At 36.0% G+C, this 27,292-nt stretch overlaps 1 pseudogene; it reads left to right on the top strand.

The window, feature by feature from the left end:
- Nucleotides 1-16,330: 16,330 nt before the first annotated feature.
- Nucleotides 16,331-17,212, top strand: LOC113737748 (uncharacterized; annotated as a pseudogene).
- The last annotated feature ends 10,080 nt before the right edge of the window (nt 17,213-27,292 follow it).

Below are 27,292 nucleotides of genomic sequence, written 5' to 3'. Positions count from 1 at the left end.
TCAGCAAAATCTTAAAAACTCCAAAAAGAAGATAGTTATTAATAAAGATTTAAGTATTAGTTTTCAGTAAACTATGGCTTCTATTGTTACTACTGATAGTGGATTACAAATAAAGACAGTACATAGTAATAAATTAGATTATTTGTATGAAGTTTCTATAGAACCTGAGGTGGTTAATCCTACCTCTATCCCTACTATTAATCCTTATAGTGCTTATGGTAAACAATCTTTTTCTCCTATTCGTGTTATTAAATCATTAATACAAGCTCATCCAAAAGGAGTTAAAGAATATATTCAGGCATCAAAGGTTGATCAACATCCTATACCTGCTTCAAGAAAGGAACAATTCATAACCTTGCACATTCCTAATGACTTCCCTATGCAATGGAAACAGCAAGGCTATTCCCATATACACTTCGGAGCTATCAGGATTTCCCTATCATTTCATGGAAGGAAAGGACTTCCAATAGTTGCTCGAATTGCACTATTGGACACCAGATTCAAACAATATCAGCATGCGTGTATTGCAACGACTGAAACTACACTTAATGTTGGAACTGTTTTTGTTACACTCTTTCCTAACTTTAATATGTCACTAGCAGATCCACATCTGCTTGAAGCTCTTAAAGTGCAGGTACAAATCATTGGTGCTGAACAAGTATCAGACTCAATAGCTGCAACTCTTCACTACCAGATGGTCTACCGTGTACAGAATCATGCTTTAGATCTTGCTATTCCAGGGGGAGAAAATGCTCTTTTAATAAGAGTAGATGAAAAAAATGGAGCATCCTGCTCTCATGTTCCCAGACAAATCTCAAAGCAAGAACTGATCCAATTATTACCAAATGATTGGATTACAGATTATGAGGATCTACACACTCAGGCCAATGAACCCCTTGAATCATCTAATTCAAGGATCAGTCACACAAAAGAAGGGAGAACTTCAATCTCATTTGATCATTCTCATTTTAAGGGTTTGAGTTCAAAATCTAATATTCCTTCTATTATGTGTGTACAGGTTCCCATGTATTATCCTTCAGAGTTTGAAAAGGAATGGAAAATACATGATGATCATCCTCAAAATCTACAACAAGTACACCGAAGTCAGGACGTCATCCAGTCTTTTAATAAGAATGGACTTCCAATCTCATGGTTTCAAGATCCGATCTCTGGTCATGTTTATTTTGATGTTTGCACACATTGTGAAGAATGTCAATTGGCAGAACTTCTTGGGTGTGATGCAACAGACCTTCAAGAGTGGCCAAAAGGAAAGAAAAACCCAAGATTGCTTGAGCCGCGACCTTGCAAACCGGATCCAGAACCAAAAGGTCCAGATTCAGATACTGAGGGTTTTATCTCTCTGAGAAGTAAGTTTGATGGTTACCAAATTCCTTCTGACTGGGTTTCTAAAATGCCTAAGATACCTAGATCTCTTTCAAAAAAGGATCTTCATCCTTATTACCAAAAGTGTCTTGATATTTTGGCAAAAGAAGAAACAATTTGGAAACCAAAACCATTTTGTAAATCAGAACCTTTGGTTCAGATTCCAACCTCACAGGTCCAAGATTGCTTTATGTTTAATGAGGCAGATTTTCCAAAATTGGAAACTTTCAACAAAAATGGTTCAAGACATTCCCCAAAAATCCAAAATATTTCTTCTACAGTTTTACCAAGTGGAGAAACTGTTCGTCCAAATCCCTCAGAAGATGTTCTTAATTGGCAGACTGAGAATTCTCTTATTCAAAATACTGCTCTCATATCCATCCATAAAAACATCTCAGAAACCAAAGATAAGATCGATCAGATTGATACAACTGTGTCAACACAACAGTCTCAAGTTTCTCATATGATTGAAGTATTTGAAAAAAGGCTTCAAGAATTAAAATACATCATGCCTACAGATCCGTCCATGTTAGTTGATTTCATTCTCAATAAAGAAAAAGAAACAAAATTTATTCAAGATCAACTACATATTTTGAAAACAACAGGACAAGTTCCTGTGTATGATGTAGAACCGTCAACATCCCTTTCCAAGGTAAGTTCTATGTATGGGGCAGTACCTCTTAGAAACTGGCCGACACCTTTCTATTTTGGTGGGGTTTCTACACCATCACCATTTCTTTATTTTTCTGAACAACAGCCACAGGTTTCGAAACCTTTTGATATTGCAGCAACTTTACGAGAATATCGTAAGAACAAACAAATTCAAAAGGATGCTGAAATAGCAAAAGAAATGGCTAGAAAGGAACAAAAGAAAGCTGAAGCCGAAAGAGAAAGGAAGGCAAAACAAGCAGTCATAGAACCACCATCATCCTCTCAACAAAATCCTCCAACTTCATTAATGATTAGTACATATACTAATCCTATTTTCTCTATGGAACAGGAAAGGAAAGCAAATGAAGCCACCAGGGTTTTTGATAATCCTTTATCAACAGTATTAGAAGAATTTCATGATAGTTCACTTCCATACATCTCTACTTACACTGAAGTGCATGATAATACTCCCAAAGATACCAGTTCGGAAGAAAGTATTTCTTCTGATTCTTCAGAAAGTGAATTTGATTCCTCAGAATCATCATCAGAAGAAGAGACTATTCCTCAGATTAACATGGCAGAACCAGAACCAGAAATTGTTGAGCCTAATGAAGACCAAGAGGAGCAAGAGCAATCACAAACATATGACCAGCATCCACGAGCTTCATTTCCTAAATCAAAGGGAGTACCTCTGTTTACTATTGATAACATCCCATCCGAAATGTGGGAAGCAAGATTCCAAGAATTTCATGCTTGGATGTTAGCTCAGAGTTTAACAGAAGAATCTCACTTTGAAATATTGTCTGTTTTCACAGCACATCTTGCAGGCATACTTAAAGATTGGTGGACATCCATTGGAGATGCAGATAAAATGACATTTTTAACTAGACAAGACTTTATGGAAAATGTTCATATTTTGCATCTTACATTCCTTGGGAATGTTAGAGAATTCCAGGAAACTAAGAGAAAAGAGTTCTTTCAAATGAAATGTTTATCTTATGATAGACATGATTTAAATAAGCATTTTAAAAAGATGCTTCAATTATTCTATTCTCTTGGTGCAGATATAAATCTCAAGCAACCCTTTGTCAGCTCTCTTCCAAAGCCACTTGCAGACGGGGCAGAAATGTATATCCATAATAAATATGGATCTATCCTCAATCTCACAATTGGACAAATCAAGCAAGCAGTTTTCTTATCTCTTGATGATCTTTGTCATAAGAGAAAGGTGATCCGTGAATATTTGAAAGGAGATGTTTGTTTAGATCAAGCTTGCAAAAAACCAGAATTAATTACAAAAGGAAAGTGTCAAGCTTGTACTCCGTCTCACAGAAGAAAAGGATCCAGAAGGTTCAAAAAATTCAGAAGTTTTACAAAAGCATACAAGAATTTTCCAAGAAAACCCTTCAGGAAGAAATGGAGATACTTTAGACGAAAGTCTAAAAGGTTCCGAGGTAACAAAGGTAACAAATGTTTTATCTGTGGAAAACCAGGACATTTTGCAAAAAATTGTCCTCAAAACCAAAAGGGAGTAAAGTTAATTTCAGAAATTCAGAATGAACTTCATTTTTCCATATCAGATTTAGAATCTGAATTTTCTGAACAAGATGAACCTACTGATACAACTCTTTTGGCTTTACAGGTTCCTGAAGAAATATTAAGTATAAGCCCTATTGCATCCATCAATAAGGAAGAAACTAAAAAGGATGTTTATCCCCAAACTCTCATTCATATTCTTTTGGATAAATATTCTAAACCTATACCCCTTATTGCATTTTTTGATACAGGAGCTTATATTTCCATTATGAGAAAAGACATCTTACCAGACTCATATTGGATCCCAGAAGTAAACAAATTCCGGGCAGCCGATGGAAATATTTTTGAAACAAAGTTCATTACAAAAAGTTCCGTCACCCTCAAACTTCTTCCAGATTGCTGTGTAAGTTCAAAATTTTTGGGAGCAAATTTCACTGGTAAGGATTTGATATTAGGATTTGATCTATATAAACAAAACAAGTATCTCATTACAGGCCATGGGATAAAATCAAAAAAGTTTTTCAAACCTTTTATTGAAATCCCTAAGCTGTATATGATACAAGAAGACAATGTTCAAAAAGATCAACTCCAGCAGATTCAGACTCAGATTATACAGGAGTCATGTTCAGCCAATCATCAAGATTTTTTAAAAAAATGTGATCATCCATTGTGGAAAAATCCTGATTTTTACATTCGACTTCCTTTCAAGAAGAATGAAGATATCAATTCTACAAAAGCCAGTCATTCTGGTATGAACCCTGATGATACAAAACTTGCAGAACAGGAATGTCAAGAACTTCTAAAGTTTGAACTTATTGAGATTTCTCATTCTCAATGGGCATGTCAGGCATTTTATGTGAACAAAAGATCTGAACAGGTAAGAGGGAAAATGAGGTTGGTAATAAATTACCAACCCCTTAATATTTTCCTACTTGATGACAAGTTTCCGATACCCAACAGATTTACTATTTTTCCCAGATATCCAAAGCAAATTGGTTTTCAAAATTTGATTTAAAATCTGGATTTTGGCAGTTGGGAATTCATCCTGAGGATAGGCATAAAACTGGATTTTGTATTCCAAATTATCATTTTCAATGGAAGGTGATGCCTTTTGGTTTAAAAACTGCACCTTCTCTGTTTCAAAAAGCAATGATAAGGATTTTCCAGCCTATCCTACATTCAGCCTTGGTTTACATTGATGATATTCTTCTTTTCAGTAACACCTTTGAGGAACATCTCAAATTGCTTAAAGATTTTCATCATCTTGTTAAGCAATATGGGATAATGCTTTCTGAAAAGAAAATGTTTTTGGCACAGCAAGAAATTTCATTCCTTGGCATGAAAATTGCTAAAGGAAAATGCACTCCAGAACAACATGTTGGACAGTCTGTTAAAGATTTCCCTGAAAACAATCTTTCAGTAACACAAGTTCAACAATTCCTTGGAGTTGTAAATTATGTCCGGGAATTCATTCCCAAAGTTTCAAAGCATATTAGTCCTTTGACTAAAATGCTTAAAAAGAAGCCTCCACCATGGGGAGTTTCACAAACCCAAGCAATCCAAATTCTCAAGAAAGAATTGTTACACCTTCCTACACTCCATATTCCGTCTGATGGGAAAAAGATTCTACAAACTGATGCCAGTGATAAATATTGGGGAGCCGTACTACTTGAAGAAGATGAACAGGGAACACAACATTGTTGTGGTTTTGCCAGTGGAAAATTCAAAACCTCTGAACAACATTACCATTCCACTTTCAAGGAGATTCTTGCAGTAAAAAATGGTATAAAAAAGTTCTCTTTCTTCCTTATATCTTCTCATTTTTTGGTTGAAATGGATATGGGATCATTTCCAAAAATGCTGCACTTTAAACAAAAAACCATTCCCAATCCTCAATTGCTTAGATGGTCAGCATGGTTTTCTCAATATTCCTTTGATGTCAAACATATTAAAGGAAAAAAGAATATTGTTGCTGATTTCTTCTCTCGGAAAGAACCTTTGCCTCAACAAGTTGTTTCCCCATGTTTGATGTTTTCACCCATTTCCAATGAACCTCCAGATATTCATGAAATTCCTTATCCCTGGGAAAAGGAAAATATTGAAAGAATTAGAAATCAATATGAACTTGAAATCTTTAGTTCATATGGAGGATCAATACTCAATCCCTTTGGAACAAATCCTGAATACCCTTTCTGTCAAATTTTTATTGCAAGGCATGACGATTTTCCAAAACCACTGTTATGGTATTTCTGGTGTCTTTGTCATCAGTACCATATTCTTATGGAATTTCAATCACCATTCTTTAATCAACCACTTAATCCAAACCTTCAAGCTTTTCTGCAATGGTTTCGACCATTAACATTTTGGTCTGGATTATTCTCAACCCAGTCTAAATATGTTATTTTTCATTTCCATAGACCTTGCCACTTGATAAATAACCAAATGCAGTCCTGTTCAAGTGCAGTAATTTATAAAGAAATGAATCATACTATTTTAGACCTAGATGATGAGTATGAGGAAGCACAGAGATATCTTTTCCAGGAAAACAGATGTATCCCAGCCGAGATTTGGCCTGGTCATTATGGTTCATGGAACTATCATTCTAGTCATCCTCACTGGACTAGGATTAAACGGGCAAAAAAGGAATACCAGGACAAGATGAATGATACTGTAATGCAAGACTCCCAAGACCCGAATGATGACACAGGAACATCACAAAGATCAACAGCAACTTCATCAGTATCCCACTACAGTTTCAAAAACCGATCAGAATGGAAAAGCATAGAAAACAAAAGAAAAAATAAACAAGCACATCAATATCACAATGAAATGCTCAACATTACTGATCCAGATACTACACCCTCGGACACACCAGATGAAGACTACCAGTGGGCCTGGAATGACATTGAAATGGATGGGTCCCCTTAAAGTTGTCTTTAGGTCTTTACTTTTTTAAATCGTGACCTCTGTTGGTTTGAAAGGTCAAGATTGTCTTTACTTTTTAAGTAATGGCCTCTGCTTGTTTGAAAGGTCAAGTTGTCTTTACTTTTTTAAAGAGTTATGACCTCCGGTTGCTCCGAAAGGTCAAGACAAGTCTGTATAAATGAACGGTGAATCATCAGTTGAAGATCATCGAGAAAAAATTGAAATAAAAATCCTGAGTGTTCCATATGGCAGGCTAAGCTTTTAAAATTTTCACTAGGGAAGGCCGAGATTCTTATAGCTGTGTGTTACTCAGTTTCTTCATAAATTTGTTTTAATTTACTCGTTTGATAAAAGTCCCTTGAACTTTGAAAGCCCAAGGAGTGCGGCTGTTTGTGTTCGGGAATACTTTCAAAGAGCAAATTATCACTAAATTATGAGGAAAATTGAGGCACTCTGGTATTTGGTATCAATCATTTGTTACCTTTGTTACCTCGGAACCTTTGGACTTCCAATCTCATGGTTTCAAGATCCGATCTCTGGTCATGTTTATTTTGATGTTTGCACACATTATGAAGAATGTCAATTGGCAGAACTTCTTGGGTGTGATGCAACAGACCTTCAAGAGTGGCCAAAAGGAAAGAAAAACCCAAGATTGCTTGAGCCGCGACCTTGCAAACCGGATCCAGAACCAAAAGGTCCAGATTCAGATACTGAGGGTTTTATCTCTCTGAGAAGTAAGTTTGATGGTTACCAAATTCCTTCTGACTGGGTTTCTAAAATGCCTAAGATACCTAGATCTCTTTCAAAAAAGGATCTTCATCCTTATTACCAAAAGTGTCTTGATATTTTGGCAAAAGAAGAAACAATTTGGAAACCAAAACCATTTTGTAAATCAGAACCTTTGGTTCAGATTCCAACCTCACAGGTCCAAGATTGCTTTATGTTTAATGAGGCAGATTTTCCAAAATTGGAAACTTTCAACAAAAATGGTTCAAGACATTCCCCAAAAATCCAAAATATTTCTTCTACAGTTTTACCAAGTGGAGAAACTGTTCGTCCAAATCCCTCAGAAGATGTTCTTAATTGGCAGACTGAGAATTCTCTTATTCAAAATACTGCTCTCATATCCATCCATAAAAACATCTCAGAAACCAAAGATAAGATCGATCAGATTGATACAACTGTGTCAACACAACAGTCTCAAGTTTCTCATATGATTGAAGTATTTGAAAAAAGGCTTCAAGAATTAAAATACATCATGCCTACAGATCCGTCCATGTTAGTTGATTTCATTCTCAATAAAGAAAAAGAAACAAAATTTATTCAAGATCAACTACATATTTTGAAAACAACAGGACAAGTTCCTGTGTATGATGTAGAACCGTCAACATCCCTTTCCAAGGTAAGTTCTATGTATGGGGCAGTACCTCTTAGAAACTGGCCGACACCTTTCTATTTTGGTGGGGTTTCTACACCATCACCATTTCTTTATTTTTCTGAACAACAGCCACAGGTTTCGAAACCTTTTGATATTGCAGCAACTTTACGAGAATATCGTAAGAACAAACAAATTCAAAAGGATGCTGAAATAGCAAAAGAAATGGCTAGAAAGGAACAAAAGAAAGCTGAAGCCGAAAGAGAAAGGAAGGCAAAACAAGCAGTCATAGAACCACCATCATCCTCTCAACAAAATCCTCCAACTTCATTAATGATTAGTACATATACTAATCCTATTTTCTCTATGGAACAGGAAAGGAAAGCAAATGAAGCCACCAGGGTTTTTGATAATCCTTTATCAACAGTATTAGAAGAATTTCATGATAGTTCACTTCCATACATCTCTACTTACACTGAAGTGCATGATAATACTCCCAAAGATACCAGTTCGGAAGAAAGTATTTCTTCTGATTCTTCAGAAAGTGAATTTGATTCCTCAGAATCATCATCAGAAGAAGAGACTATTCCTCAGATTAACATGGCAGAACCAGAACCAGAAATTGTTGAGCCTAATGAAGACCAAGAGGAGCAAGAGCAATCACAAACATATGACCAGCATCCACGAGCTTCATTTCCTAAATCAAAGGGAGTACCTCTGTTTACTATTGATAACATCCCATCCGAAATGTGGGAAGCAAGATTCCAAGAATTTCATGCTTGGATGTTAGCTCAGAGTTTAACAGAAGAATCTCACTTTGAAATATTGTCTGTTTTCACAGCACATCTTGCAGGCATACTTAAAGATTGGTGGACATCCATTGGAGATGCAGATAAAATGACATTTTTAACTAGACAAGACTTTATGGAAAATGTTCATATTTTGCATCTTACATTCCTTGGGAATGTTAGAGAATTCCAGGAAACTAAGAGAAAAGAGTTCTTTCAAATGAAATGTTTATCTTATGATAGACATGATTTAAATAAGCATTTTAAAAAGATGCTTCAATTATTCTATTCTCTTGGTGCAGATATAAATCTCAAGCAACCCTTTGTCAGCTCTCTTCCAAAGCCACTTGCAGACGGGGCAGAAATGTATATCCATAATAAATATGGATCTATCCTCAATCTCACAATTGGACAAATCAAGCAAGCAGTTTTCTTATCTCTTGATGATCTTTGTCATAAGAGAAAGGTGATCCGTGAATATTTGAAAGGAGATGTTTGTTTAGATCAAGCTTGCAAAAAACCAGAATTAATTACAAAAGGAAAGTGTCAAGCTTGTACTCCGTCTCACAGAAGAAAAGGATCCAGAAGGTTCAAAAAATTCAGAAGTTTTACAAAAGCATACAAGAATTTTCCAAGAAAACCCTTCAGGAAGAAATGGAGATACTTTAGACGAAAGTCTAAAAGGTTCCGAGGTAACAAAGGTAACAAATGTTTTATCTGTGGAAAACCAGGACATTTTGCAAAAAATTGTCCTCAAAACCAAAAGGGAGTAAAGTTAATTTCAGAAATTCAGAATGAACTTCATTTTTCCATATCAGATTTAGAATCTGAATTTTCTGAACAAGATGAACCTACTGATACAACTCTTTTGGCTTTACAGGTTCCTGAAGAAATATTAAGTATAAGCCCTATTGCATCCATCAATAAGGAAGAAACTAAAAAGGATGTTTATCCCCAAACTCTCATTCATATTCTTTTGGATAAATATTCTAAACCTATACCCCTTATTGCATTTTTTGATACAGGAGCTTATATTTCCATTATGAGAAAAGACATCTTACCAGACTCATATTGGATCCCAGAAGTAAACAAATTCCGGGCAGCCGATGGAAATATTTTTGAAACAAAGTTCATTACAAAAAGTTCCGTCACCCTCAAACTTCTTCCAGATTGCTGTGTAAGTTCAAAATTTTTGGGAGCAAATTTCACTGGTAAGGATTTGATATTAGGATTTGATCTATATAAACAAAACAAGTATCTCATTACAGGCCATGGGATAAAATCAAAAAAGTTTTTCAAACCTTTTATTGAAATCCCTAAGCTGTATATGATACAAGAAGACAATGTTCAAAAAGATCAACTCCAGCAGATTCAGACTCAGATTATACAGGAGTCATGTTCAGCCAATCATCAAGATTTTTTTAAAAAATGTGATCATCCATTGTGGAAAAATCCTGATTTTTACATTCGACTTCCTTTCAAGAAGAATGAAGATATCAATCCTACAAAAGCTAGTCATTCTGGTATGAACCCTGATGATACAAAACTTGCAGAACAGGAATGTCAAGAACTTCTAAAGTTTGAACTTGAATCTGGACCTTTTGGTTCTGGATCCGGTTTGCAAGGTCGCGGCTCAAGCAATCTTGGGTTTTTCTTTCCTTTTGGCCACTCTTGAAGGTCTGTTGCATCACACCCAAGAAGTTCTGCCAATTGACATTCTTCACAATGTGTGCAAACATCAAAATAAACATGACCAGAGATCGGATCTTGAAACCATGAGATTGGAAGTCCATTCTTATTAAAAGACTGGATGACGTCCTGACTTCGGTGTACTTGTTGTAGATTTTGAGGATGATCATCATGTATTTTCCATTCCTTTTCAAACTCTGAACGATAATACATGGGAACCTGTACACACATAATAGAAGGAATATTAGATTTTGAACTCAAACCCTTAAAATGAGAATGATCAAATGAGATTGAAGGGAAATAAACAAGCACATCAATATCACAATGAAATGCTCAACATTACTGATCCAGATACTACACCCTCATTTTAAGGGTTTGAGTTCAAAATCTAATATTCCTTCTATTATGTGTGTACAGGTTCCCATGTATTTTTTCTTTTGTTTTCTATGCTTTTCCATTCTGATCGGTTTTTGAAACTGTAGTGGGATACTGATGAAGTTGCTGTTGATCTTTGTGATGTTCCTGTGTCATCATTCGGGTCTTGGGAGTCTTGCATTACAGTATCATTCATCTTGTCCTGGTATTCCTTTTTTGCCCGTTTAATCCTAGTCCAGTGAGGATGACTAGAATGATAGTTCCATGAACCATAATGACCAGGCCAAATCTCAGGTGGGATACATCTGTTTTCCTGGAAAAGATATCTCTGTGCTTCCTCATACTCATCATCTAGGTCTAAAATAGTATGATTCATTTCTTTATAAATTACTGCACTTGAACAGGACTGCATTTGGTTATTTATCAAGTGGCAAGGTCTATGGAAATGAAAAATAAGAGTTATGACCTCCGGTTGCTCCGAAAGGTCAAGACAAGTCTGTATAAATGAACGGTGCATCATCAGTTGAAGATCATCGAGAAAAAATTGAAATAAAAATCCTGAGTGTTCCATATGGCAGGCTAAGCTTTTAAAATTTTCACTAGGGAAGGCCGAGATTCTTATAGCTGTGTGTTACTCAGTTTCTTCATAAATTTGTTTTAATTTACTCGTTTGATAAAAGTCCCTTGAACTTTGAAAGCCCAAGGAGTGCGGCTGTTTGTGTTCGGGAATACTTTCAAAGAGCAAATTATCACTAAATTATGAGGAAAATTGAGGCACTCTGTCTTTTTAAAATGCTTATTTAAATCATGTCTATCATAAGATAAACATTTATACCATTTTTTACTGCAAGAATCTCCTTGAAAGTGGAATGGTAATGTTGTTCAGAGGTTTTGAATTTTCCACTGGCAAAACCACAACAATGTTTTGTTCCCTGTTCATCTTCTTCAAGTAGTACGGCTCCCCAATATTTATCACTGGCATCAGTTTGTAGAATCTTTTTCCCATCAGACGGAATATGGAGTGTAGGAAGGTGTAACAATTCTTTCTTGAGAATTTGGATTGCTTGGGTTTGTGAAACTCCCCATGGTGGAGGCTTCTTTTTAAGCATTTTAGTCAAAGGACTAATATACTTTGAAACTTTGGGAATGAATTCCCGGACATAATTTACAACTCCAAGGAATTGTTGAACTTGTGTTACTGAAAGATTGTTTTCAGGGAAATCTTTAACAGACTGTCCAACATGTTGTTCTGGAGTGCATTTTCCTTTAGCAATTTTCATGCCAAGGAATGAAATTTCTTGCTGTGCCAAAAACATTTTCTTTTCACATTCACCATACAAGTATTGTTCTTCTTTAAAGCTTCACATGGGCCATGAATCATATGCTGTACCACCAATTCATATAAATGGGGGTATCTGTCTTTGTCAGGCAGTTCTGCACATACAAACTTGTCAAATTGATTAGGGCTAGTGATTTTGTAATCCGATTTTAATATAATCAACATGTGTACATGTGGCAATCCTCTCTTTTGGAATTCAATTACGTGAACTTGGGCAGCTGCCTTTCCGAATATCTCTTTCTTGAACAGTTGATCTTTTAGATCTTGCAATTTTGCTCGAAATACTCTAGCAACCAAATCAGGACGATCTTGTGTAGTTTGGCCTTCAAATAAATTTTCCTGGATTTCTTGCCATTCAGGATTGCAAGTCATAGTAATGAAAAGATCTGGTTTTCCAAATCTGGTTTTCCAAATCTTTCAACTAATGCCATTGCATCTAAATACCTTCGGCACATGTCTCTTGGACCACCAATGAATGATATTGGGAGAACGATTCGTTGGCCAACTTGGCTGCCGCTAGTTTCTCCAGCCATGACTGAATCAACTATTCCTTGATACAACTCGGCCCTTATTTCACCTTGTTTTCTTCTATAGAAGTCCAAGCGTGTTGTTTCAAGTTTAATGTACATCTCAACTGCATATTGTTGTAGTAGCCGTCAAGCAAGCAGTAGAATTGATTGTTTTGGCTGTTTGACTTGCAATTTGTAGCAATAGTATTGTCGACAAGAAACTTTACCAACAGTGTCATCACTAAGTTCTGTAGCATAAAACTCTCATTAGTAGCATAGCATTAAAATGTTATATGGTATTGGATAATAAGCGAAAAAAATCAAATTCCAATTCATCTAACCTTCTTGCTCTTGATTGAAAATATCCTCGAGGGAGCTAAAATTTGGATTAATCTCATTTGGGTCATTATGTTGACGAATAGTTCCCTTGACCACATCATTTGTTTTCTTTATGTTTTGGTGCCAACCTATCTCTCCACCTGGGAAGAGAATAGGGTATTGTAGTGGGTCATAGCATCCATAGTAGTGCTTTACACGATATGGAGCACCGGAATGGGCATGGACTATGATGTCTCTTTGAACATTTTCGCTAGGATCATTGCTCTCTATCCATATAGCAGCAACTTGGTCAGCTGTAGAGGAGTTATAAACTCTTTGATCCAAGCTGACATCCTTCTTTATGCATACTTGAAGGTTATCCAAGGAAGGATAGTCTTTTAACTTTCTTAGAAAACGTGCAAATGGATTTTCTTCTAGAATTTCCATCAATTTCTTGACAATTCTTTCATTCAAATTCACATCTTTTAAGATATTGAGTCTGTTGTTCAGCTCATTCTCTGTGTCATAAAAGTACAATTGTAAGTACCGTGGGGCATTCGCCTCTGGAATCAAGGCAGGCAAATGATGGTAGATTTGTCCTTGAACTATGAATGTGTAGACCCCTTGCTTAGATGATGCCAACTCTTTGTCCAATCTTGCCCCAAAAGAAGTGAATGAAAAAATACTATTGTATGCACGTATATGCTTGCGAAATTCTTCCGCTTCTTTTGAATTGGATGTGTACAATTCATACAATTCTTCTGAAAGCTCAACATTTCTCAACCTGATTTTCCCCTTTTGGCAACAGAATGAGGGTGGCTCGAATTCAAGCCTCATTGCTCCACAATGTTTGCAAGAAGGTTTAGCCTGTAACACTTGGAGTTCAGAGCAGACTGGAACATAAGATAGCTCCCCTTAAAAGATTAAATAAGTAAACTTGTTAGTTTGTCTATATTTGTGTGTCTTGTATATAGAAAATTTAGTTAGGCAAACATTTCCTCCTACCATTATTTTCTGATGGCTCTTGCAATGCTTTGAGTAGCCAAGGTTTTTTCTGTGTTTTCCTTTCTTGAATGGAACCCTGATTGTATGCATTCTGCCTTTTCTTCTGCAAGGAGCCATACCAGTCCTTTTTTACTTTTGTTTGTGTACCTTGACTTGCATCTGGGACACATTATCAAACATAACTTTGTAAGAAATATGGTATTTTACAAATTACACTATCTTCAACATGTAAAATTGTTACTACCTTGGGATATAGCTTCTTTAATAGCAGTATGGTTTTGAATTCTTCTAGCCTGCCTTGATTTAACGTGCCATTGGTTGTGCACTTTCTTTTCTTCTTCAGATAGTGAAGCATACCAACTTCTTTTCTGACCTCCTTCATTGGCTTGGAGCTCTCCTGAAATAGCTTAATCATGTTTAATTCTCCATTTTATGTTTCAGAATTGTTTTTTTTTTGGGGGTTTTAGGGGAAAAAGGGAAAGGTAATTTTTGTACTATCTGCAATATGTGAAATTATTAATACCTTCTGTTCTAAACTGCCTTGCCTTAGCACGTCGTTTGTTGAACAATTTTTTTCCTTCTTCGGGCAATGAAGCATACCAACTTCTTTTCCGACCTTCAAAATAGTGGAATAATATTTGGTTCACCATTTTGTGCATCAGAATTTTTTTGGGGAAAAATAAAGAGGAGAAGTTAATACTTATACTATATAATTGGCCGCATAATTTTCCATCAAACAATAGTTGTAGAGAAAAGTTGACAACCTTGTGATTTGGATATTGTTGCTGGATTCATAGAGGTAGCTTTTCGTGCCTTATTTGTTTGAGCGCATCTTTTGTTGTACTGCTTCCGTTGTTCATCACTCAATGAAGCATACCAATTGCTGCTTTGGCCTCTTTTATCATCATGCAATCTTTGCTCTTCTTTCTTTTCACCAATAAAGGGGGTTTTTGGCTCTAAATACAAAGAAAGAGGGGGTTATTATAATGTAGTATTCTTTTGTGTCGGCCCTTCTATTTGAGTTGGCTTTCTAGTTTATTTCAATATCTTGAGTAAGAAGCAAAAGCTGTCAAGTCACAATATTGCTTATGTTTTATGTTTGAGTCGGCGAATGCGAATTAAAGAAATAATCAAAATTTGGCTACAGAAGTTGTCCAGGACTTCTGATTTGGAGATTCATCAATAGTTAAAGGACTGCAACATTGTTAATCCCCTGAAGTATGTAGCACTCATGTTCGCCCAACTATTTACAAGTTATGGTAGCACTAATTCCGTCGTTGTGTGTTGGTAAATAGGTTGCTGTCTACTTCTTGATAGATGAAGACTGACTATGTCTGATGTTGTGCTAAGACTACTTCAAGGCTTGTGAAACAATATTAATATATTCATAGACTTGAATGTGTACATGGACTATTGGCTGTAGAATACCAGTATATTCTTTTTCTCTTCGAATTGCAGCAAAATGCATATCCATACAAAATTTTGCAGGCACCAACAATAATAGTGCATATCTTAGATGCTGGAATAAGCATAATTTGAGTAAAATTAGTTTATATGCACAAGATAGGATAGGTAGCTAACAAATTAGAGTATTATACATGCTAACCTTTTTTTTTCTCCTTTTCTTCGCCCATTTGAGGTGGCTTTTGCAGAGCTTGTTGGATAGGCTTGGTTTGCTGAAAACAATACAAATGAAGCACTACTCAATGGCTGTCCTTAAACCGTGTTGTTCCACTATAGTCTTATGGAATGTTATTCTCATCTCCTTGGTTCATTGGCGATTAACTTTATGTGACTTTATGAATAATTTTCAGTTTTTTTCAGTTTTCCTTGTTTTGAGTTCTAGTCACTTGTGACCTTTTGTCTTAAATTGGCTGCAATAATTAAACTTTAACCCACAATTAAGATTATGTGAAGCCTTAACAACAAATTTAAAAGACCATAATTGGAATAACAGAAACTAAGTTCATGGCACTTTTTATGTTTTTAATTTTAGAGTTCTAGTCACTTGTGACCTTTTGTCTTACCTTACCCACATTAAGATTATAGGGTAAAATACATAAAACCCCCCTGTGGTTAAGGAAATTGACACGAAACTTCCTCATTGTTTAAAAACTCCCACATAACCTCCTTGTGCTTTGGACTAATTTGGAAAATGGAAGGAAATCATCCAAATTGACGGCATTTGAGATGCACTAGTGTATTAAGGGAGTTTCAAGTGACATTGTCAAGGACAATTTAGTATTTTGCAGTGTTTTGTCATTTTTTTTTGTTTATTTTCCTTCTCCATTTCTTCCCTGCTCACAACCAAACTGGTCAATAACACCAAAATGGTCAACGACACTGGTGAACACCAATCATCATCAGTACCGCCACTGGTGATCAGTAGCTCCACCATCACCAACAATCACCAGCAACTCTACCATCAATCATCACTATGCTGTGGTATTCCCTCTGCCGTGGGAATCTCCGGGCCAACCACTGGCAGGAGGTCGCCGACGACGTCGCTTCTAGATGCCCCATCAGCAACGCCAAAACGGCCGTTCAGTGACGGCACAAGATGGAGAAGCTGAGGAAACGTTACCATGCCGAGATCCAACACGCCACCCCCTACGGCGGATCTAAGAGCCACAGGTATTGCTCCGCCTGGGTCCACTTTAAACGGATGGACGTCATGTAAAAAGGTCCCAATTCCTCCGCTGCAGCGGAAGCCGATGAGGATGAAGAAGATCAGGAAGAGTCATATGTTAAGCCTATTGGAGATATATATAACACCAATAGCTTGAATCATACGGGCAGTTATATCAATAATAATAGTAGTAACTGGAGTAGTTTTCATGGGGGTATGGTGAACGGAGGCACTGGGTTTCAAATTAGGATCACGGGAAGGGGGAACGTGGGGCTTGCCGCGGCTGCCAAGGTATATAGTAGATTTGATGATGTGGGTGGGCCTAACCCTAACACTGGTGTAAATTATGGGTCTACTAAAGCTTTGAGAGATGGGTTTGGTGGGAGAAGTGATATTGGGAAAAGGGTTGTCGGAGGTGATGTGAAAACGAGAGACCCGTTAGCAGAAATGGTGTCGGCCATACGGGTTCTGGGAGATGGGTTCGTGAGGATGGAAAGGATGAAGATGGACATGATAAGGGAAGTGGAGGAAATGAGGATGGAGATGGAGATGGAGATGAAGAGGACTGAAATGATTCGTGAGTCGCAACAGAGGATTGGTGATGAAGATGATACATTTTATAAAATTTCAAATGAGCCCCTTAGTTCTACCTTTGTTTCAAATGAAGGAAAAAAGTTTTTAAAACTTTAATTGAGCCCTGAGCTAAACTTTGATTCAGTTTGTAAATAGGGTTAATATAGGAAATTTACATCTTTTCGTCAATTTGGATGATTTCCGTCCATTTTCCAAATTAGTCCAAAGCACAAGGAGGTTATGTGGGAGTTTTTAAACAATGAGGAAGTTTCGTATCAATTTCCTTAACCACAGGGGGGTTTTATGTATTTTACCCAAGATTATATGAAGCCTTAACAACAAATTTAAAAGGGCATAATTGGAATAACAAAAACTAAGATCAAAATGCTGCTTACACTCGCACTCCAAAATAGACTCATGGTACTTTTTATATAGTATAATATAATGATGTGGTTTTACTCCTCAAGGTATATATACCATTGTGGTATTTTACCCGGCTATTTTGTGTCTGATACTTTATCCAGCCCTACCCCAGATCAGTAGCTTTTAATGCCTTCACTTTTTCTGTCTATGCTATTTATGAATGAGGCCATCTATTTGTACACATTGCAACAGCTCCACTGAATGACAAAGTTCAGAATAGAAAAAGTCAACCAGAATCTAATGCTGGAAAAAGAAAAGAAAAAACTCTGTGTCTTGTCACCTTTGGCCTAACATTCAACTTTCTTCTAATGATTAGTCTTCTCACCACAGCTACAGAGAGGTCTTGTCTAGAAGATTACCTAAACTCTCAGATAACATTACAGTTTTCAATGAGAACCAACAGACTTGTGATTCTCAAAATGAAAACACAAATACCATGCCTGAATCTTTGATGGACTCAAGCTCTGCAATCCTTGACTCCTTGAACATTCTGACTTTAAATTGTTTGTCCACAAACTCTGTTTCCTCTTCTATTGTATTCAATCCGTGGTCTTTAAGCACTGTTCGAGGTAGAGATATTACTGCTTTCACCAATTCATTTTCCTTCCTTTTGTCATTCAACCTTTAGTATTATTGTCTTTCATATAGTACTCTGATATAAATAAGTTTGCCTATTTATACGTGTTGCAGCAACTCCATTCAATCACAAAGCTTGGTGCTAGAAATGTCAGATTGAAACAAATACTGGAAAAAGGAAAAAAAAAGGAACATCTATCTTTTCATTCCTTGCCTAATGACCAGCCTTATAAGTGGAGGCATGGAAATTCTTTGTCTATGGCATGGTCTCCTGTTTTAGAAGTTTACATTCCTATTTTTTATGCGAATGCACAAACCTCTGGTACTTGATGTAAAAGTGCAGCTACCGTCTTTGAACCTACACAGAACTTGAATTCTAGAATTCTTGCCTCTTTGAACAATCCATCTTCAAACTGCCTCTCAAAAGACTATGTTTCTTCTTCTATTTGTAAGGATCGAAGACAACCTAAGAGGGGGGTGAATTAGGTGGTTTAAAAACTAGCCAAGATATGAGTCACTTTTTGAGAACTTGCTCTCTTTTTCTAAAAGACCACACAATTGAGCAATTGATGAATAAGCACAAGTGCTTGGGAGTACAAAAGATAGACAATTTATATTGCCAGACAGTAAGTACAAGGATAGAATAGCAAACCAAGTTTCAAACTCCACTTGAGTTTGAGTACTACTTTATATTGCAAGTTTCTTCAAGTTGATCAACTTACAACCAATCTTTTGTGTACAAAGGAAGGATCATTTCCTCCTCGCCCCAAGCCACGCTTGGTCAAGGAAGTTTTATTATCACTCGGATAACCCTCACAAACCTACACTATTGAAAAAATAGAAACACACTTGAAAAGCTTATGGAAAATTCCCAACTAACAGTATAAATCTTCTTTAAAGAGTATTCTCACACTTGAATCACTCAAGATCTGATGTAGTCTCAATGTGCGAAAGTTGTTTGAAGTGGTTGACTTTTTCCTTTTTTATAAGAGACCAAAAAATTCTTCAACGGATAGAAGGCAGCTGAAGAGTCAACTAGCCATTGGTAGTGTCAGACATCCGGTAGACTAGTTTTCTGTGTCCGAACATAGGTAGTGAGTTCAAGAAATTTTCTTGAAATGTTTAGGACGTCCGGTACCTCCAAAATATGCGTCCGAAGGTATGATGTAAAACTGAAAATTCTCCTTCAATTCGTTCAGACGTCCAGTGCCTCCAATGTTTTGCGTCCAAAGTGTCGCAACGTTTATCGGATATCCGGTACTCAGGTGTTGTACGTCCGATCGAGGTCAATTAGCTTAGAGGATTTGGCTTATCATCTTCGGACATTCGAGAATGGGTTCTTCATGCATCCAACAGCTATTTCAGCATATGTTAGCCTTTGAACTTGTTCTGCTCCAATTCTGAAAAGATCTAATCAGAGAATATTAGTAACATCCATTTTTTGTAATCATCAAAAGTTACAGATTGAGATAAACAATCTTCCCCTTTTTTATGATGACAAAACAATGGATGGAGTAAAAAGGTTTTAGGTATAGTTTCCCCTAATTTAATGCATTCAAGGAGTATTCACAACTTCCCTTCAGAACAATGTCCACTCATGATTATTCACAACTCCCCCTTAAAATGACTCCCCATCACATATAGATTACATTATATATTTCTCCATTTTTGTCATCATTGAATTAACCAGTAAAATTATCCATATTATCAACAATGTGGTCGTTCATTGGCTCACCAATATTGTCACCAGGTATTATTAGCAATACACATCCAAACTGAATTTAGCAAAACAGTAAAACAAATTGAAACTAATATTGGCAGAACACAGCAACACCATCTATCCAGAACTAAAACCAAAACATTATCAACCAGAAACTAATATTTGCAGATAAACTGAAATAAGCAACATTCAACATAAAGGATAACTAAATAGTTTTACAGACCAGTAGAGGAATAAAATCCTTAAGACAAAGCACATCAAATATTTTTAAGTGCAAAAGATGCAAAAAACTATTATGAACTATTATCTTAATCATGAAGTGTAGTAGCCTAGTAGTGCCTATATGGTGATCTTAGAGGATCCGGACCTTTTTCTAGCCAGGCGAAACTGGGCAGGGTCTTCTTCCTCAGTGTCCTCATCCTCATCATCATCATTCTTTTCAGTCTCTTCTTTAGTTGTCGGAGCTTTTCCCTTGTCTTGTGGTTGAGAACTGGAGGCACGGTACTCTGGGGTAGTCTCAGTGGTTGGCTCAGTTCTAGGCTCCTTTCGGTGTGCATTTTCATTTTCTGAAGGAATAGGAGGTACAAGCAGATTCCTTTTGGCAATGAAGGTGGCTTGTTGTTCAAAAGTCATGGTCATCATCAAGTCATCTTCAAGAAACAGGATATGTTGTTTGAGGTCATCAAGCAGAAAGATGATCTCAAGGTTGGATGAAGTATGCATAGAGGCTGACCTTCTAGGATGAATGGTGAAGGGTGTCACATACATAGACTGGTCTCGAGGAGTCCTAGGGGTTACAGGAGTTTCATGAATATTTTTTCTCCTAAACTCAGAGACAGTTTCTTTGTAGCACCAATGATGCTTAAAAAATTTTAGATTTTTCCTTTCAAAATAAGCCTTTGAAAACATAGTTGATGCACTCTCTTTTGGAGATTTGCCAGTAAAGGAAATTTCAAAATGAGTAAAAATAGGTGTCAGAAATTTTTCATAGGATAGTTTCCTACGGCTGTCAGTGCTGATTTTGAGCCGAAATTTACACATGACAAAAGCAAAATTAATTCAAAATTTTTCAAGAAAACAGTAAAACAGATAAAGTTTCATTTTATTTGTATCAATTCTATGACCATCAGTAGGCACCAACAGATTTGAAATTATGGTAAAAATCATAAGGTTTTGAGAACTAAGATCTTTCAATCTTGTCTCAACAGGAGTATTAAAGTGAGACTGAAAATAGGTCATTAATTTTGTAACATGAAAGTGATGGTATGCAGAGAAAAATTCTTCGTAACAAAAGAAATTTGCAATTTTATCTTTAAAACCATCTTCAATTTTGGTTTCCAAAACAGAGTTAACAATTTCAGGATTCAATTCTATGTTAACAGAATTGGCACCTGAAATGAGATCAGTATGTGATTTACCCTTTCTAAGGTTTGTAAAAAATTGATGAAGCATGTCAGGATAGTAGGTGTTTGGAATGGTCAAAAGATGGGTCCATTTTTGGAATTCGAAAAGGTTGAGAACAGATTCAAGGTCAAGCTTACGAAATTCGTAGGGAATGATGGTCCTTTGAGTGATGAAGTCTTTCTGCGAGATCCATTGAAACCTCTCCCTGGCTTCATCATCGATGAACTTGGGCAGGGGAGTTGGTTCAACAGCAGTTTGGGTCTCTGGTTGTTCATTTTCTGGATGTTTTCTTTTTTCACTGTGCTGAATAGTTGGTGCAGTACCCTGGACACCAGACCTTGTCCTTGGTGACTTCCTGGTAGATGGTTCATCAGTCTACTGTTCCTCAGCATTTTTCTCTGCATCCTGCTGTTTCCCAAAGGGATCAGCAATTTGCCTTCCCTTGGATTGAGCAACTCTCTTCCTTTTGGTAGTCATTTTTCTTTTTCTGGGTGAGTTCGTGGTGGTCATATCTACATTGGTAGGCTGCTCCAGTTCCTCTTCATTGCCACTTACTGGATGTCCTTCAGATTGATGCTCCTCCATCTGCTCATCGGATGGTTCAACAGATGGCTCTCTGGTTTGCGTATTCTGCCTTTTTCTTGTAGATTGCTTCATTTTTCCACCACGATTTTCAGTTTTCTTTTTGGGTGATTTGATGGAATGTTCGATAACTTGAACATCTTCATCCTCCTCATCACGAAACTTGAAGGTGCGTCTGGCACTCACGGATCCTCCTCTAATCCTCACCATGATTGCAATGCAGTGTGATTTTGTTGTGTAATATGATAAAATAGGTATCAAACGATGAGGAGTGCAGTATGAACTACAGTGGATGCACGAACTGTCCACAGAGGGAGAAATTTTGTGGTTAGGGTTTTGGGTAAGAATTGAGATTTATAGTGCAGTTGGCGATTAGGGGAAGTTATGATGCGCAATAAACTCGCAATAGGTATGTGAAGGTGTCGGGCAGAGTGATTTCTTGGTATTTGTTCCGAGAAGAGATGAATTTGAATTTTGAAATTAAGGGAATATGAAGAGTTGCGTCCAAGGAAAAGGGGTAAGAATGAACTGAATAACGCAGAGGGCTTTCTTATAAGACGCAATTTTTGAGTGTCGGACGGCCGAATGAAGTAGAGTGTCTGACACCTCCGGCCGAACAAAAATTTTCTGGGTAAATGATCAAAAATACTGTCGGACGTCTATTCTAACACATCGGACGTCCGATAAAGAGTGACTAGAGAATTTTTCCTGAAACACCCAATTTTATTCTCAAAGACACAAATTGATCCAGTGGTAAGATTTTTGTAAGAATATCAGCAATTTGGTCTTTTGAACAGACATAATTGAACACAAATTTCATCCTTATGGACAAGATCGCGAATGAAATGATGCTTTATGTCTATGTGCTTTGTCCTAGAATGTTGGATGGGATTTTTTGTCAAATATATTGCACTAATGTTATCACAATACATAGGCACATAATCATACATCAATCCAAAATCATTCAATGTATTTTTCATCCACAATAATTGAGCACAACAAGCTCCAGTGGCAACATATTCAGCTTCAGTTGTAGATAATGAAATAGCATTTTGTTTCTTACTAAACCAGGATACTAAGCAATTTTCAAGAAAGTTACATACACCTGTTGTACTTTTTCTATCAACCCTACAACTGCCGAAGTCAGCATCAGAGAATCCACACAAAGGAAGTTCATGACACTTAGAATACCATAAACCAAAATTCAAGGTTACTTTTAGATATCTAAGAATTCTTTTTACTGCATTTAAATGAGATTCCTGTGGACAAGAGTGAAAACGAGCACATAAGCACACAACAAACATGATATCTGGTCTACTAGCAATTAAGTAAAGCAAACTGCCAATCATACCTCTATACTTCTTTTCATCAACTTTTATACCTTTTTCATCCTTGTCAAATTTGGTAGATGTGCACATAGGTGTTCTGACCTGTTGTGAATCCTCCATTCTAAATCTTTTGAGTAGTTCCTTGGTGTATTTTGTTTGGTTGATGAACGTTCTATCTTGGGTTTGAACCACTTGGAGTCCAAGGAAGAAATTTAATTCTCCCATCAAGCTCATTTCAAACTCTTTTTGCATGATATTAGAGAAATCCTTGCACAACCTCTCATTAGTAGCACTGAATATGATATCATCCACATATATTTGTACAATTAAAAGATCACGTAAATTTTGCTTAGTGCAAAGGGTAGTATCCACAATACCACTTTTAAAACCATTTTCAATCAAAAAATCACTCAAACGTTCATACCATACTCTTGGACCTTGTTTTAGTCCATACAAGACTTTTGAGAGTTTAAATATATGATTTGGATAAATTTCATTTTCAAAATCAGGAGGTTGATCAACATATATTTCTTGATCAGTAAATCCATTTAAGAAAGCACTTTTAACATCCATTTGAAATAATTTAAAGTTCTTGAAACATGCAAAGGCCAAAAACATTCTAATTGATTCCAGCCTAACTACAGGTGCAAATGATTCATCAAAATCAATTCCTTCTTCTTGAGTATATCCCTTGACTACAAGTCTGGCCTTATTTCTTACTACCTCACATTTGTCATTCATTTTGTTTCTAAAAATTCACTTTGTGCCAATGATAGAATGATCTTTTGGTTTAGCAACTAATGTCCATACCTTGTTCCTTTCAAATTGATTTAACTGCTCTTCCATAACTAAAATCCAGTTCTCATCTTTCAAAGTATCAACAATATTTTTGGGTTTAAAGTGTGAGACTAATGCAAAATTATCCATTAGTTGTTTAGAGGAGGAACGAGTTCTGACCTTCTCGAATGGATCACCAATGATGAGCTCCTTAGGGTGGTTTTGAGCAAATTTCCAAGCTCTTGAAAGATCGTTAGCTGTACTAGTGTTTCTGTCGCTATCTTCCCTTGCTGGACTGTCTTGAATTTCATCTTCTTTTGAATCATTTTCTGGTGAAACAATGCCTTGGTCAGTGATTGTGAGTTTCTTTAGTTCTTCTTGAATACCTGCATCATCATCTTCACCACAACTTATGAAAATGTCACCATTTGATTCATCAAAAGTGATATATATAGCTTTCTCTATAACCAGAATCCTTCGATTGTAGACTCTAAAACCTCTCTTATTCTCACAATATCTTAAAAAAATTCCCTCATCAGATTTTTTATCAAACTTTTCGAAATGTTCCTTGATGTTTAAAATGAAGCATTTGCAACCAAGACTTTAAAGTATCCAACTACAGGCTTTTTATCAAACATCAGCTCATAGGAGATTTTGTTCAAGATTGGTCTTAAAAGAACTCTATTCATGGTATAGCAAACTATATTTATAGTTTCAGCCCAAAAGTATTTTGGTAAATTACACTCACTTAGCATGGTTCCAGCAGCCTCTTGAAGAGTTCTATTCTTTCTTTCAACAACCCTATTTTGTTGGAGAACTCTTGCAATTGAAAATTCATGTGTAATACCATTGTTGTTACAAAATTTTAGAAAGTCACAAAAATGAAATTCTGAGCTATTGTCACTTCTGATTTTGATGATTTTCAATCCAATCAAATTCTGAACTTTTACAAATAGTGAAACAAAGTTTTTGAAAGCATCATCTTTGTGTGTAAGAAACATCACCCAAGTGTTTCTAGAATAATCATCAACAACAACAAAGTAAAATCTTTTGCCACCTAAGCTGGTAGTTTGTGTAGGACCAAATAAATCAAAATGTAAAAGTTCTAGAGACTTTGTAGTAGAAACATATTTCTTGGGTTTAAATGACACTTTGACTTGTTTTTTAAATTGGCAAGCCTCACAAATTCTGTCCTTTTCAAATTTGATCTATGGTAGCCCTCTAACAAGTTTTTTTTTGAAATTTTTTTTTAGCATATCCATAATGAAATGGCAGAGCCTTCTATGCCACAGACAGGGGTCCTCATTTGCTACTTTGAGACAATTAAGGCTAGAGGAATCAACTTTTTCAAGAATAACTACATAGATGTCATTAACTTTTTTTCCTTTGAAAACAGTGTTAAACTTAGAGTAAAAAACAAGGCATTCATACTTTTTAAATAACACAAACAGATTCCTATCACACAATTGACTAACACTTAACAAGTTATAGATCAAATTGTCAACTAAAAGAATATTGTGAACAAAGGTTTGACCATTCTTACCAACATCACCAATTCCAACAGTTTTGGCTTTGTTATCATCTCCAAATGTTACCTTTTCGCTTGCTTTTGGGTTGAACTTGATGAACTGTGATGGATCACCAGTCATATGTCTTGAGCATCCACTATCTATGAACCACTTTGATTTCTTAACAATGTTCACCAGGTTCACCTACACAAAGATCCACAAGATAATATTTGGTACCCTTTACTTTTTGGGTCCTTGAGAGTTAGCATTATGTCTAACCACATGCATCTCATGCCATATCTCATATTTTTCTTAAAACAACAATTGCTTTTTATGTGGCCAAATTGACAACAGAAGCTACACATAGTCAATGAATTATTCAAATGAACAGATTTAATAAATCTGATTTGTCTTTTCCTATGGATAACAAACTCATTTGCACTATGATTCAACCTTTTCTGATCAAAATGAGGTTTGCATCATTCCTTTGAAAACAGTTTTATTTCTTATGTTGAAACATCTGACTAAGATCATCCATTCTTCTTTTCAAGCTACTTTGTTCATTTTTTAGCATGTCACAGAAGTTTGTCTATCTATCAAGTTTAGCATGTAAATCATTTTCAATCCTTTTCAGGTTCTCATTTTTATTTCCGAGACATTTGTTTTGTCGAAAAAGGCTTGCATTGTCTTGAATTAGAAAGTTAATTTTCTGTTTTAGTTCCTTGTTTCTAACATAGGATTCTTTCAAATTGTAATGCATTCTTTCCATAAAAGAGTTAACATCATCATCAGATTTGTTATCACTATCAGTTTAAGAGTTACAAGTAGTTATCTTTTCATCACCAATGGACATGAAAGTCATTTGGACAGACTCTTCTTTTTCTTCGACTTCACCTTCTAAATTGCAGTCATTCCAGGTGATCTGAAAATTATTAAATTTTGATTTTCGTTCAACGTTGCTTTCTTTCCTTTTCTTTATTAGACATTCATTTGCGTAATGTCCAAGTTGGCCGCATTCAAAGCACTTATCAGTTTACTTTTTGTTGGGCTCTAGCTTCTCTTTGTTTCTCAAGTTGTTGAACTGATTTGGGAATGAATTGCTGGGTCCACATTTTCTCCTCTTATTGAGTATTCTTTTGAAATTTTTCATGATGAGTGCAATATTACTGTCATCACCTTCCATGTCATCTTCATCTAAGGAGGCTGAATCATCTTCATCTTGTGAGTCTTTTAAAGCAATACTCTTTCTCACATTTGTATCTTCTTCCTCCTACATCTTGGACTTGAGTTTCAGCTCATAAGAGGTTAAAGAATTAATAAGAGATTCAATGAGCAAGGTATTTAGATCTTTAGCTTCCTCAATGGCAATCACTTTACTCTCCTAATCCTTGGATAAAGCATTCAGAATTTTTCTATTTTATTCACCTAGAGAGTAATCCTTTTCAAGTACTTCTAGGTCCTTAATAAGATCATTGAATCTGCAATACATCTTATCAATGTTTTCATGAGATTCTATCTTAAAGAATTCATACTTAGTGATCAGAATGGACTTCTTTTGTTCTCTCACATTCTCACTTCCTTCATGGATTTCTCTGAGTTTAACCCAAATCTCTTTTCCAGATCTACAACCTTTGACTCTAATAGACTCATTTGAATCTAAAGTACTATATAATACATTCATAGCCTTGACATTTAAGGTAAGATGAGTTCTATCATCACCAGTCAACTCATTCCTTATTTTTTTGTCTCGGCTTATGAGTAATTTTATCAATAATAGAGGCATCTTATAGATCTTTATTGACAATAAACTACAACCCAATAGCAATAGATTGTAAGAAAATGATCATTCTCTCCTTCCAACTCACATAATTTGATCCAT

This window comes from Coffea arabica, chromosome 1c (assembly GCF_036785885.1).
Source record: "Coffea arabica cultivar ET-39 chromosome 1c, Coffea Arabica ET-39 HiFi, whole genome shotgun sequence".
Classification (NCBI taxonomy): domain Eukaryota; kingdom Viridiplantae; phylum Streptophyta; class Magnoliopsida; order Gentianales; family Rubiaceae; genus Coffea; species Coffea arabica.
Note: the sequence above shows the minus strand (reverse complement) of the source record. Positions and strands in the feature narration are given on the sequence as shown.